The sequence below is a fragment of the Rhinatrema bivittatum genome, chromosome 3, assembly GCF_901001135.1.
Source record: "Rhinatrema bivittatum chromosome 3, aRhiBiv1.1, whole genome shotgun sequence".
Taxonomy (NCBI): Eukaryota; Metazoa; Chordata; class Amphibia; order Gymnophiona; family Rhinatrematidae; genus Rhinatrema; species Rhinatrema bivittatum.
This window is the reverse complement of record NC_042617.1, coordinates 241,298,963-241,313,956: the sequence shown is the minus strand read 5'-3', so window position 1 is coordinate 241,313,956 and position 14,994 is coordinate 241,298,963. Positions and strand designations below refer to the sequence as shown.

The 14,994-nt window shown below is 41.8% G+C and overlaps 1 protein-coding gene and 1 pseudogene across 3 annotated transcripts in view; both read left to right on the top strand.

The window, feature by feature from the left end:
* MAP4K3 (mitogen-activated protein kinase kinase kinase kinase 3) overlaps positions 1-14,994 on the top strand; it is a 1,052,401-nt gene that overhangs the window by 967,849 nt on the left and 69,558 nt on the right. The window lies entirely within an intron of this gene.
* On the top strand, positions 12,484-12,656 carry LOC115088919 (annotated as a pseudogene).

The following is a 14,994-nucleotide window of genomic DNA, read 5'->3' as shown; positions in this document are numbered from 1 at the left end:
ATAGGAATTCCATGTGAGAAGGGAATAGAATATCTGTCAGGGTATACTACTATCCACCTGCCCAGACTGAACAAACAGACTATGAAATGCTAACAGAAATTAGGGAAACTAAAAAAAAAAAAAATTAGCATCACTGCAATAATGGGTGATTTTACTTACCCCAGTATTGATTGGGTAAACGTCACATCAAGACATGCTAAGGAGGTAAGTTTCTAAATTAAATAAATGATTGTTTCATGGGGCAACTAGTACAAGAACCAAGAAGAAGGGTAGCTATTTTAGATCGAATCCCAGAACTATAGCCAGGCAACTTGGCACCTATGGCCAATTGAAAAATGCCCTCATCTTGAACATAACATACAATACCATGAGCTGGGAGACTTTATTAAATATAGAGGACTTTGATTTTTATTTTGATCCAGCAATTTCCTCCTCTTCTCAGAAAACAAGCAGGCTGGCAGTCCTCACACAGAGGTGACATCATCTGATGGATCCCAGCATGGAAAACTTGTCAGTTTCTAGAACTTTGACTGAACCTTTCTTAGCATACCCAAGCATGCATTATATCACGCATCCACAAAGGGGTCCCTTCAGCCTTACTTTTTCTACAGAGCCCAGTGGTCATGGTTTGTAAGTCCAATGAAAGCATGAAGCCAAATAAACTTCGACGACATTTAGAAACTGATCACACAGAATTTATTGGGAAACACGGTCCTTTTTTGAACGCAGAAAACAGCATCTTTCACGTCAACAAATGGAGTTTAAAAAGAGCCTTGACTGTCTCTGAGCATGCTCAACGAGCATCTTTTGAAGTGAGCTGCCAGATTGTACAGGCAAGGAAGCCTCACACAGTTGCAGAAACTTTAATTTTACCTGCAACAATCACTATGGTGCAAATGTGTGGAGAAATAGAAGTAAATAAACTTAAAACTGTACCTCTTTCAGACAATACTGTGAAACGACGGATTGAAGCAATTGCAGTTGATCAGGAAGCAATACTAGTGGCACGGCTGAAATAGTCTCCTGCTTATGCTCTTCAAATTGATATCAGTACAGAGGGATGGGATGCATATATATTGGTTTTTGTGCGCTACATCTGAGAAGATAATATTCTTGAAGATATTTTGTGCTGTCTCCTACTTCCTGAACATGAAACAGCACAGAAAATATTGTGTGCTGCAAAACTACATTCAGAAGAACAACATTCCTTGGGATCGTTTGGTTGGCTTCTGTACTGATGGTGCTTCATCTATGGCAGGTCATAGAGCAGGACTTCGAACCCTGGTGAAGAGAGTTTGCACCATCTGCTGTTTGGACTCACTGCATGATTGCTAGGGAACAGCTAGCAACTAAAGAACTGTGTAGAACTGGATGCAATATTGCAGCAAGTCATATCAATTGTAAACTACATCAAACCTCATCCACTTAGAGCACGACTATTTGCAAAGTTGTGTGAAGACATGGGTTCTGATCATGATGCACTGTTTCACACTGAGGTCCATTAGCTATCAAGAGGAAAGGTGCTGGAAAGATTTTTTGAACTGAGGGATCAGCTGCTCGCATTTGCAATAGATTTTCAAAAAACAAAATTCTCTGATTTTCTCTGCAATCCGCAGAAGATGTCTCCTTGCTTATATCACAGACATATTTACGAAACTCAACAAACTGAATGCAAGTGTACTATAGTTCCTTCCCTCAGTTGTCAAAGTTCCTGTCAGAGAATGAGATCGAGTGTCCAAATCTGGTAATGACTAAACATCTCAGTTCCCTGCAGACACACTTCACTTCTATTTTCCCTGATTTAGTTGTGAGAGACTTCTCCTGGGTTCAAAACACTTTTCAGTGCCAACCTGCAGGCTTGGATTTACCTTCAGTTGAAATTGAACAGCTCATTGAAATGAAATGTGATCAGTTTTACCAAGGAACATATTCCCAAACTTCTCTTTCAGAATCCTGGTGCAGTATCAAGAAAGATTACCCCGAGATTTCAATTTGTGCCTTAAAATTGTTAGTGCCATTTGCAAGCGCATACTTGTGTGAAGCAGGATTTAGTGCCCTTGTCTCTATCAGATGTCAGAATCGATGTTACCCTGGATGTTACATCAGAAATCAGATGTGCGGTATCAACCATAGTGCCAGATTTTGAGAAGCTGTGTCATAACTTCTAAGCCCATGTGTTTCATTAGCTATGGTTCTCTCAATAGGTAACATTCATTAAAATTATTTTTTGGGAAAATAGATTGAAGATAAAGTTGAACTACAACTCCTAAGAACATAAGAATTGCCATACTGGGACAAACCAAAGGCCCATCAAGCCCAATATCCTGTTTCCAACAGTAGCTAAGCCAGGTCCAAGTACCTGGCAAGATCCCAAAATGCAAAAACAGATTCCATGCTTATTGCAGAAACAAGCACCAATTTCCCCAAGTTCATCCTAATAATGGCATCCTTCCATCACCTATCCTGGTTTCTGGTTGAAAAATAAAATTGATATGTACAACTGGGCTGATGACTGAGCGTCTCAGCAGCCTGCATTTTTTCCCCAAAGTTTTCATATGGGATAAATCTTTGGATTCAGATCCCTGTTGAAAAATAAAATTGGCATGTGTACAACTTGGATAATGACTGAGCGAGGCGCTCAGTCATTATCCAAGTTGTACACATGCAACTTATAATGTACACATTATCCAAGTTGTACACAGTTGTACACATGTACACATCAGCCTGCATTTTTTTCCCCAAAATTTTGATGTGGGATAAATCTTTGGATTCAGATCCCTGTTCATCAACATGCTGAAGACCTAGTTTTGTCACCAATTTCATATGACTATCTTTGCAAAGCAGTATGTATTCCCAAGCTTAGCTGAACTGCAATTTCTTCATTCAACATTTAACTGCCAGCCTGAAGGGCCTGAACTTACCATCAAGTCAAACTTAACGACTCACTGAAAGTTTTCAGTGTCAGACAGAGACTGCAAATATTCACAAACCCGTGTCGTAACTCCCAGGCCCGTGTGACTCGGACAATGGTGAGAATATTGGATAATTACTTTAAAAAGAATAGGTTATATATGTTTATGCTTATGCAAATTTCATTTGGTTACCATTTGGGGTCACATAAAGTTTCAGCTGGTAAAATGGGGTCACACTGGAAAAACGTTTGGGAAGCACTGCACTATCGGCTTTGAGAAATCTGGTGTCCAACAAAATACTGTTGCTCCAGACAGACAATCAAGTGGCAATGTATTATTTATTTATTTATTTATTTAAGGATTTATATACCGGAGGTTCCTGTATAATATACATATCACCCCGGTTTACAATGAACAGTAACTATCGCTTCAAGTTAGCGGTTTACAATGAACATGGTTAATCCAAATAACAGGAAAATATATATAATAATGTTAACAATTAAGAAGTAATAATAAATAGATAAAATAACAATTAATAAATAAAAATAAATAAATAACTAACAGTAAACATCCATGAAAATAACAGTAAAGAAGATAACAAGTTATGTGAAATATGCTGGGGTAAACGGATGATATGTGACTGACTTTCTACCTCAAATAATACATATGCATACACACACACACATATATTACAGCAACAAACAGAGAGGTAAAGGATCTTACCTCCTATGTCAAGAAGCTTCCCCAATTTAGTTGTGGGCCCTTCCTCAAGGGATGGTGAGGGCCACATATCTAGCCAGTATGGGGCAGAGGACAGACTGAGTTGATCCTTCAGACCCCCACGAATGGACTCTGGACCAAATCAGATCTTCTGCCTCTGGGGGACCCTTGGAATAGGAAGGTCCCTCTATTCTGTTTCTCATACAGGGCACATGGCAGGCTAGCCTCAGATGCTTTCATCCTCCATTGTGGCCAGGGTTTTCTGTATGCATATCCTCCAGTTTTACTAGTGGCGAAGACTTTGTTGAAGCTCAAGGCAGACAAAGGGACTGTGATCCTCATAGGCCCTTACTGGCTGAGACAGATTTGATTTCCTCTTCTCTGGGAGTTATCCATCTGGAAACCAATCAGATTGGGGATTTCCACAGTTCTGATCACTCAGTATGAGGGCAGGTTGCGGCATCCTACCTATAGGCCCTTTTTCTCACAGCTTGGATGTTGAGAGGTTGATCTTGCAAACCCTTGACTTCTCAGAGAATGTTTCTTGTGTCTTCTTAGCTTCCAGAAAGCCTTCCACCAGAAAATCCTATGGACTGAATTGGAGGAGGTTTTCCATGTGGTGTGAGCAAAAGGCCTTAGCACTTTTTTCTGCTTAACACAAAAACTGCTTAACCAACTTCTACATCTCTCTGATGCTGGTCTCAAGACCAACTTGGTTAAGATTCATCTTAGTGCAATTGATGCATATCACCATTGTGTAGAAGGTAAGGCCATCTCTGTATAGCCTGTAGTTGCACATTATATGCAAGGTATGCTTCATTTGAAGACTCCCTTAAGGCCTCCTGCTGCATCCTGGGACCTCAGCATGGTTTTAGCTCAGTTGATGAAAGCTCCTTTTGAGTCACTGTGCTCCTGTGTACCTGACCAGGATCAGTGAGCTCCAGACATTAGTCACTTATCTAACTTACACCAAGATTTTTCACAATAGGGTAATCTTGTGAACACACCTTTAGGTCCTGCCTAAGATAGTGTCAGACTTCCATCTTAACCGTTAAATCGTCCTTCCAACATTTTTTCCCAGGTCCTATGTTCACAGAGGTAAAAACTAGTCCTACATAATTTGGACTGAAAGAGAGCCTTAGCCTTCTATCTGGAGCGGACAGAAACCCATAGAGAGTCCACCCCACTTTTTGTTCCTTTTGATCAGAGCAAGCTGGGGATTGCTGTTGCCAGACCCTATCCAGTTGGCTAGCAGACTACATCTTCTGTTATGCCCAGGCAGGATTGAATGTTGGGAGTCATGCAACGGCTTACTTTATCTGAGCCATGGCATCATCTGTGGCCCACATGTGAGCAGTCCCCATGGAATAGATCTGTAAGGCTGTCACATGGAGTTCTGTCTACTCATTCACATCGCATTACTATTTGGACAGGGATGGCCGAGGTGACAGCAGGTTTAACCAATCTGTCCTTTGGAATTTCTTTGAGGTGTAGAACCCATCTCTGTTCCCAACTACGGCCTGTTGCTTTTGTTCAGGTGGGCCCCCTCTTACGATATATATGAGTGTGTGTGTGTGTGTGTGTGTGTGTATGTATATATATATATAATACATATGCATACACACACACACACATATAGTAGAAAACATATGAATGGCAATCACAAACAAATCAAGAGCTCACAAAAGTATACATAGTATAATAAAAAAAGAAAGAACATTAATGCAAGTATTATATATAGCAAAACAGTAAAAGAAAAACATTTATTTTAATCTCCTTAATAAATATACGTACAAAATAATTTTTAAAAAGCTATGTTCAAAACAGGAGGACCTTGTGAAACTGGAAGATTGGACTTCCAAATGGCAGATGAAATTAAATGTGGACAAGTACACGGCGATACATATAGGGAAAAATAACTCTTGCTATGGTTACTCAGTTAGGTTCTATCTTAGGAACTTTTTATTTATTTATGCAATTTTTATATACCGTTACCCGGAACACAAGGTTCCATCTTTACGGTTTACAATCAATTGAAAAGCAGAATAATACAATAAAAATCAATTAAAATAATAAAATAGTAAAATTACTAAAAAACATAAAAATAGCATTAATATAGATAAGAATATAAAAGAAAAAGTCAAATAAAAACTGCAGACTTAAATATCAACCTGAGTGTTAGTTCCGTAAGCTTGTAAAAAGCACCATGTTCTTAGGTCTTACTTAAACTTCTTTAGATTGACCTGCAGTCTTAGGTCTAATGGCAAACTGTTCCAGAGTTTCGGACCCGCAACTGAAATGGCCCTTTCTCTTACTTCACTCAAATGTGCCTATCTGACAGTAGGTATCGTTAATAGGCCTTTATTAGTTGATCTTAACTCCCGTTGAGGTACATGTAGTTTAATAGTTGTATTCAGCCAGTCCGTTTTTTCACCGTATATGATCTTGTGAATCATACAGAGGGTTTTGTGTTTATTTCTGTATTCCAATGGTAGCCAGTGTAATGATTTCAGAACTGGTGTAATGTGGTCATATTTTTTAGTATTGGTCAATATCCTGGCTGCTACATTCTGAATTATCTGAAGGGAATTACAGTAATCAAGCTCTGAAAACACCAGCATTTGTAAAACATACCTAAAATTGTATGTAGATAGCATAGGTTTCAAGCGTTTTAAAAGCCTCAATTTATTAAAACCGTCTTTTACTTTTTTAGATATATGGGCTTTAAAATTTAACTCATAATCCATAATCAGACCAAGCTTTCTTGTAGTATCAGTTAAATTAAAGCTAGTTTGGTCATTACCACTCAGGATAGAGGTCCAGGCGTCATAGTGGATAATACATTGAAATCATCAGCGCAGTATTCTGTGGCAGTCAAAAAAGCAAACAGAATATTAGGAATTATTAGGAAGGAAATGGCAAATAAAACGATGGATGTCATCATGCCTCTGTATTGCTCCATGGTGAGCCCACACCTTGAATACTCTGTGTGTTCTGGTTGCCACATCTCAAAAAAGATATAGTTGCACTGGAGAAAGCACAGAGAAGGGTGACCAAAATAAGGGGCATCAAACGGCTCCCCTATGAGGAAAGGCTAAAGAAGTTAGGGGTCTTCAGTTTGGAGATGAGACTGAGGAGGGATATGATAGAGGTCTACAAAATCATGAAAGGGCTTGAACAGGTTAATATAAATCGGTTATTTACTCTCTCAGGTGATAGGACTAGGGGGCACTCCATGAAATTAGCAAATAGCTCATTTAAAACAAATCAAAGAAAATTCTTTCACTCAGTGCATAATTAAGCTCTGGAATTCATTGCCAGAGGATGTGGTTATGGCAGAAAGTATAACTAGATTTAAAAAAGGTTTGGATAAGTTCCTAGAAGAAAAATTCATAAATTGCTATTAATTAATAAGCAATAGTAACTTAAGATTTATTTAATGTTTGGGTACTTGCCACCATTAAGAGTGATGAAAGGAAGTCAAAACGATTACCAGCATGATTAGAAGGTCAGGTGAAAGAGGCTATTTTAGCCAAACAAATCCTTCAAAAATTAAAAGAAGGATCATTATGAAGAAAATAGGAAAAAGCATAAGAAGTGTCAAGTATAAAATATTGATAAAGAAGGCTAAGAGAGAATTTGAAATGAAGTTGACCATAGAGGCAAAAACTCATAATAAAAACATTTTTAAATATATCTGAAGCAAGCAACCTGTGAGGGAGTCAGTTGGACCATTAGATGAATGAGGAATTAAAGGGGCTCTTAGGAAAGATAAGGTCATTGCAGAAAGTCTAATTCAATTCTTTGCTTCTGTGTTTACTAATGAGGATGTTGGGGAGATACCGATTCCATATTCAAGGGTGATGAGTCAGATGAACTGAACCAAATCACTGTGAACTTGGAAGATGTAGTAGACCAGATTGACAAATAAAGAGTAGCAAATCACCTTGACTAGATGGTATGCACCCCAGGGTTCTGAAGGAACTCAAAAATGAAATTTCAGATCTGTTAGTTAAAATGTGTAACCTATCATTAATATCATCCATTGTACCTAAAGACTGGAAGGTGGCCAATGTAACCTCAATATTTAAAAAGGGCTCCAGGACTGATCCGGGAAAACATGGACCAGTAAGCTTGAATTCAGTGCCGAGAAAAATGGTGGAAACTATTCTAAAGATCAAAATCATGTAGCATATGGAAAGATATGCTTTAATGGAACACAGCATGGATTGCCTTGCAAATCTGCTTAATTTTTTGAAGGGGTTGTTAAACATGTGGATAAAGATGAACCAGTAGATGTAGTGTATTTGGATTTTCAGAAGGCATTTGACAAAGTCCCTCATGAGAGGCTTCTAAGAAAACTAAATAATCATGGGATAGGAGGCGATGTCCTTTCGTGGATTACAAACTGATTAAAAGACAGACAACAGAGAGTAGGATTAAATATTCAATTTTCTCAGAGGAAAAGGGTGAACAGTGGAGTGCCTCAGGGACCTGTACTTGGACCAGTGCTTTTCAATATATTTATAAATGATCTGGAAAGGAATATGATGGAGGTAATCAAATTTGCAGATGATACAAAATTATTCAGAGTAGTTAAATCATAAACAGATTGGGATAAATTGCAGGAGGACCTTGTGAGACTGGAAGATTGGGCATCCAAATGGCAGATGAAATTTAATGTTGACAAGTGCAAGGTGATGCATATACGGAAAAAATAACCCATGCTGTAGTTACACAATGTTAGGTTCCATATTAGGAGCTACCACCCAGGAAAAAGATCTAGGCGTCTTAGTAGATAATGCATTGAAATCGTTTGCTCAGTGTGCGGCAGCAGTCAAAAAAGCAAACAATGTTAGGAATTATTATTTATTTATTTATTTATTTTTGGTTTTTATATACCGGAAGTTCCTGTATACAATACATATCACTCCGGTTCACATTTAACAGAAATAACTATCGCCGGGGAGGCGGTTTACATGGAACATATCGAATATAATGAACGGATAATAATCAAGGTAAAATCTATTATGAAACAGCTAAGATCAACTTAGAGAACAACTTAGAAAACAACTTGAAACATATAACTGACACAATATGAACATTACAATAATGCTGTAAGACAAGGCTGAAAGTTTGTTCTTCTTGCTTTTAGCTCTCTGGGAAAGCTTGATGAAAAAGCCAAGTCTTGAGTTTCACTTTGAAAGTAGTATGGCACGGTTCAAGGCGGAGGTCCGGTGGTAGTGAGTTCCAGAGAGACGGGCCTGCTGTGGATAGAGCACGTTTCCTCAGGGTAGATTTAGCAGGTTGGGTGATCATTCTATTCTGGTATGCCCTTCTGGTTGGTTTGTTAGAAGAGTGTAGTTGAAGCTGGAAAGTTAAGTTGAGGGGGGAGATGTTATGTAGTGCCTTGTGAATCATCGTGCAAGTCTTGAACTGAATCCTATATTTGATGGGAAGCCAGTGGAGATGCTGGAGGATAGGGGTGATATGGTCCCTTTTTTTGGCATTGGTAAGGATCCTTGCAGTAGCATTCAGAACCATCTGGAGTGGTTTGGTAGTGTATGCTGGAAGGCCTTGCAGGAGTGAATTACAGTAGTCTAATTTGGTAAGGATGATGGCTTGGAGTACTGTGCGGAAATCCCTGTAGAGTAGAAGGGGCTTTAGTTTCTTTAGCACATGTAATTTAAAGAAGCATTCTTTTGTAGTGTTATTTATGAATTTATTGAGGCTGAGTCTGTTGTCTAGTAGTACTCCCAGATCTCTGACTTGAGGTGCTGTGGAATATCCTGAGGTGTCTGGAGAGTTGCAGGATGTTGGCGGGGTAGAATGCTCCGGTGCTATTATGAGAATTTCCGTTTTTTTGGTGTTTAGCACTAGATTGAGGCTGGTTAGAAGATCGTTGATGGATGATAGGCATTTTTTCCAGTAGGCCATGGTTTTTTGTATGGTTTCCGTGATAGGGATGAGAATTTGAATGTCATCCGCGTATAAGAAATGGGTGAGCTTGAGGTTAGTAAGTAGATGACAGAGTGGGAGAAGGTAAATGTTGAAGAGGGTGGGGGAGAGTGATGATCCTTGTGGTACCCCCATCTTGACTTGGATGGGGTGAGATTCCTTGTTGTTTATCTTAACTTTGTATGTTCTGTTCTCTAGGAAGGACTTAAACCAGTTGAGAGCTGCTCCAGTGATGCCGATGTCTGTTAGTCGTTGTAGTAGGCTAGGGTGGTTCACGGTGTCGAACGCTGAGGAAAGATCCATCAGCGCGAGGAGACAAGGATGGCCTTTTTCGAGATTGAAGATAATGGTGTCCGTTAGTGTGGCTAATAAGGATTCGGTGCTCTTTTTCTTTCGGAATCCATATTGGTTATTGGTGAGGATATTGTTGTCTTCGAGGAATTCAGAAAGTTGTCTGTTGACAATTTTCTCCATAATTTTAGCTAGCATAGGGAGGTTAGCTATGGGTCTATAGTTAGCCAGATCTGTAGTAGGAAGGTTGGGTTTTTTGAGTAGAGGTTTGAGTAGTGATAACTTGAGTTGGTCAGGAACTTGGCCTTGGGCAAGGGAGCAATTAATGATATCGGCAACTGGCTTGGCAATGATGTCATGGATAGAATTCAGCAAGTTTGATGGTATATGGTCTAAGGGGTGAGAGGATGGTTTTATCTTCTTAATGATATTTGCTATTTCTAAGGTGGATGTGGGTTCAAGAGATTCGAGCAATGATGTTTGTGTGTTGGGTTGAGAAGCGGTTGCTGTAACTGATTGTTGGCTGTGGTTGCTTGCGAAGCTTGCTTGCGGTGTTGGCCCTTTGAGGGGGGTTACGAGGGCTGTGATTTTGTTGTCGAAATAGTCGGCAAGTTCTCTGGCTTTTTTTAGAGCTTGGTCATCTGGGATGTTTGGTCCGGGAGGTTTAGTGAGGGCTGAGACATAAGAGAAGAGCGCTCTTGAATCAAATGAGAAGTGGTGTATCTTTTTGGAGAAAAATTCTCTTTTTGTTTTGTTGATTTCGTTTCTGTAGGTGTTGAGGCATGATTTGTAGTTGAGTAGGGTTGTTGTAGATGGGCTTTTACGCCATTGGTTTTCCTTGCTTCTGAGCTCGTGTTTACGAGACTTTAGTTCTGTGGTGAACCAAGGTTTCCTGTTGTCTTTGTCCGGGTTGATAGACTTTGTTGTCAAGGGACATACTTGATCTGCAACCTTGTTGGTGATGTTGATCCATGATGAGGTTGCTGAGTTAGCGTCGGTGAGGTCCAGATTCATTAGTTCTTTGGTTAGGTGTTTACTTAGGTGATCTCCTGAACACTGTTTCCTGACTGAGATGTTAATTGTTTGGGTTGTTAGGGGAAGGGGCTCAATGATCTTTAGCATTGAAGAGATGACTCTATGGTCAGTCCAAGGAACCGCAAGGCAGGTTGGGGTGGAGTGGGATGTAAGACCTTCGTTTATAAAGATCAGGTCTAAGGTATGACCAGCTTTGTGGGTAGGTTCTGTCACAATTTGTCTGAAACCCATATGGTTGAGGGAGGAGAGAAGGGTTTTGCAGTTGGAGGAATGAGGTTGGACATCCACGTGGAGGTTGAAGTCTCCCATCAAGATAGCCGGTTTTCCTGAATTTAAGTGTTTAGCTGTTAGTTCTATGATTGGGGAGGGGTCTGATTCTAAGAGACCGGGAGGAGCGTAGATTAAGGCGATAGTCAGATGTTTAGAGTTGAATAAAGCGAATTCCATTTTGGCTATGGTATTGGATGTCTGCAATGTCAGACCTAGTGATTTTTTGGTTGCTAAGAGGAGGCCTCCTCCTCTTTTTTTGTGTCTGGGTATGGACAGTATGTCGTAGGTCTGTATAGGTAGCTGGTTAATTAGAGTTGTGTCAGTTGGTTTTAACCAGGTTTCTGTGATGGCACAGATATCTGGTTTAGAGTCGGATAGGAAGTCATTGAGTATGTGCGTTTTCTTGGATATGGATTGCGCATTAAACAGAGTGATTGAGAAAAGAGCCAGGCCAAGGCATTGGGTGATAGGTGTCAGCATGATGGGCCTGAGTCTCTGTTGGCGGTTGTGGTGGAGTGGTGTGGTGGGGAGCTTGGGTGCTCTCCTCCTTAGATTGTGGATGATGGGGATGGTTAGGGGGTACATAATGGAGAGTAGCTTGAGAAGTTGGTTGAATGCTGGGGCATGAAGATGTAATCTGGTGCAGGTTGAGTGTTGAATGCTGGGAAGAGGTTGTCTGGTGTTGATTGAGAGCTGTTGGGTGGGTAGTTTGTTGACGGTTGGTTGCCGAGATGAAAGCTGGTTGCTTAAGGAATTGGTTGGTTAGACTTTGGATGAAGGCCAGGGGGTCCCCGAGAGAGTATTAGGAAGGGAATGGTGAATAAAACAGAAAATGTCATAATTCCTCTGTATCTCGCTCCATGGTGAGAGCATACCTTGAGTACTTTGTATAATTCTGGTTACTGCACTGGAGAATGTACAGAAAAGGGCAACCAAAATGATAAAGGGGATGGAATGGCTCACCTATGAGGAAAGGCTAAAGAGGTAAGTAAGGGCTGTTCAGCTTGGAAAAGAGATGGCTGGGGGAGATATGATAGAAGTCTATTAAATCATGAGAGGTCTAGAACAGGTAAATGTGAATCGGTTATTTACTTTTTCGAATAATAGAAGGACTAGGGGGCACTCCATGAAGTTAGCAAGTAGCATATTTAAAACAAATCGGAGACATTTTTTTCATTCAATGCACAATTAAGATCTGGAATTTGTTGCCAGAGGATGTGCATAGGGCAGTTAGTGTAGCTGGGTTTAAAACAAAGTTTGGATAAGCTCTTGGAGGAGGAGTCCATTAACTGCTATTATCGCTTCTCGGCCTTTTGGCTAAGATCAAGTGTAGTGTAATCAAGCTGACTTAAGGAATAGCCACTGCATGTGATCTACTTAATGTTTGGATACTGACCAGGTATTTGTAACCTGGATTGACCACTGTTGGAAACAGTATGCTGGGCTTAATGGACACTTGGTCTGGCCCACTATGGCAGCAACTTATGTTCTTATTGGATCTATCACTTGATTTGATCATTCTCCTATTTGGATTGATTTACTTTTCTCTCAGTCAGACATCGGGAAACGTTATTGATGATTAAATGATTCATCATTGTCTGATGAAGAATATTGCAAACGATTGAGGGAGGAAATATCTGAATAATTCTCCATCAGTGACACAGAAAATGTCACCAGTGATTCTTTGGGAGTGCTTTAAATCTGTGGTTCGTGGAAAAATGATCTCTAGGGCCTCCTATAAGAAAAAAGAAAAGGGGAAGATTATAGTCTTTGCTGCCTAATATAGCCATCACTGGAGAGATTGCATAACAAATCAAGACTTCTGCACTGTCTTACAAACTCTTATTCCCTGTACGTACCAGGATCAGTCCAGACTGCTGGGTTATGTCTCCCCTCCAGCAGATGGAGTCAGAGAGAAAACTGAAAGCACTCCCCAGATATACTGGTGCGCCACCTGCCATCCTTCAGTATTTCCTCTGACTCCAGCAGATGAGAGACATAACCTGCGGTTTGTCCTGACTAAATTCCTTTCAGGTGTTTTCTTCTCTTTTTTTCCGCCTAAACTGTCTACGCTGTCTAGATCAACTGGTTTTTCCCTAGTTTAAAAAAAAAAAAAAAAAAAAGTTTAATTATTTCTTGATTGTTGTTAATTTAACAGCTGTGCTCTATTTGGCTCAGTGTTCAGGCAGGATTAAGTGTCCCTTTGGTCTCGGGGGAGAGTTTACCGGTGGGCCGGTCACCCTCCCCCCCCCCCCCCCCCTTTGGGGTTTGTTTGCCAGTGGAAACTGAAGAGGGCTTTTCTTTAAAAAAAAAAAAAAAAAAAAAAAAAAAGGTTAAACCTTCGCGGACACATAAGTCCTGCTGGTTGCAGGCAGTGCTCTATTTTATGCCCTAGCCTGCCGCGCTCACCAGGGACTCCGGAGGGGGTGGATTTTTGTTCACCCGGCGATTTCCCGAGCTTCTGTTTGGCGCGCTTTTCTGTTAGTCTGCAAGCACTTACCTTTGGCGCGTCTTGTGTCCTGTCTCCGGGTGCCGCGATCTTCGGCCTGCACGGCCTGTGGCAGGGCGGGGGCGCGACTCTCCAGGGAGGGCCTCTGCTCCCGTTGTATTCCCGGGGGCGAGGGACCCTCCCGGGGGCCGAGCGCTGCCCGCAGCAGCACTTTGGCGTCTTCTTCGGCACGGCAGGGGAGACTGGCTGCCACGCGGTCGTCAGCCCCGCCTCCCTGTGAGAGGGAGCCAGCGGCCATTTTAGACGCGCGGCAGCCTGCTGATTTGGAATCGGAGGATGAGGGTTCCTCTCCTCTCTCGCCACCTGCTTTAAGCCCACGCAGTGGAAATGACCTGAATGGTCCTCCAGCCCCTCCCCCTTCGGGCTCCACTAAAAGGAGAGTTCCTTTCTCCTCAAAATTTGTACTTTTAATGCATCAGGCATTTTTAGAGGCAGAGGCAGGCTGGGAGCCGGATGAACCCCCTCCCGCGAAGGTTCCTAGGGTGTCTCCTATCACAGGCATAGCGAGGGTTCCTGGAAAAGCGGGGGCTTCAGTAGGAGCCGGAAATATGTCTTTAGGGGGTACGAGTGATCCGGGAGGACTTGATGTCGACCAGGGATCTCCGGATGCTGCGGGGGCAGGGGTCTCGGACCCACAGGAGGCTCTAGAGGGAGATGACCCCGAAATTTTGCACCTGTTTGGCAAGGATGAGCTTAATTTTCTCATCCAGCATGTGTTAAAGGAATTAGAGATTCCCGCCCCGCAGCAAGACACAGTTACTTCTACGGGGGATGTTGCAATGGCGGGTCTGAGGGCTCCCCCCCCCCCCGCAAACTTTTCCCTTACATCCCAAGGTTGTGCAGCTTGTATCTAAAGAATGGGAGGTTCCAGAGGCATCCCTGCGTGTTAGCAGGGCGATGAATAAGTTATACCCTCTGCCCTCACAGTCTTTGGAAATTTTTAAAGTTCCTGCCGTAGATTCGGCGGTCACCGCTGTGGTAAAGCATACTACCATTCCGGTCACAGGAGGAGTAGCATTAAAGGATCTTCAAGACAGAAAGTTAGAGGTACTCTTGAAGCGCATGTTTGAAATAGCGGCCCTGGGAGTCCGTGCAGCAGCTTGTAGCAGTATGGTGCAGAGAGCCACTCTCCGCTGGGTTCAGCAATTGCTTACCACACAGGAGCTCCCGCCTGCCGAGGCGGAGCAGGCTAACTATGTGGAGGCGGCGGTCGCTTACACAGCGGACGCCTTGTATGATTTGTTAAGAACCTCTGCCCGTACTATGTCTTCGGCGGTCGCTGCTCGGCGGTTACTTTGG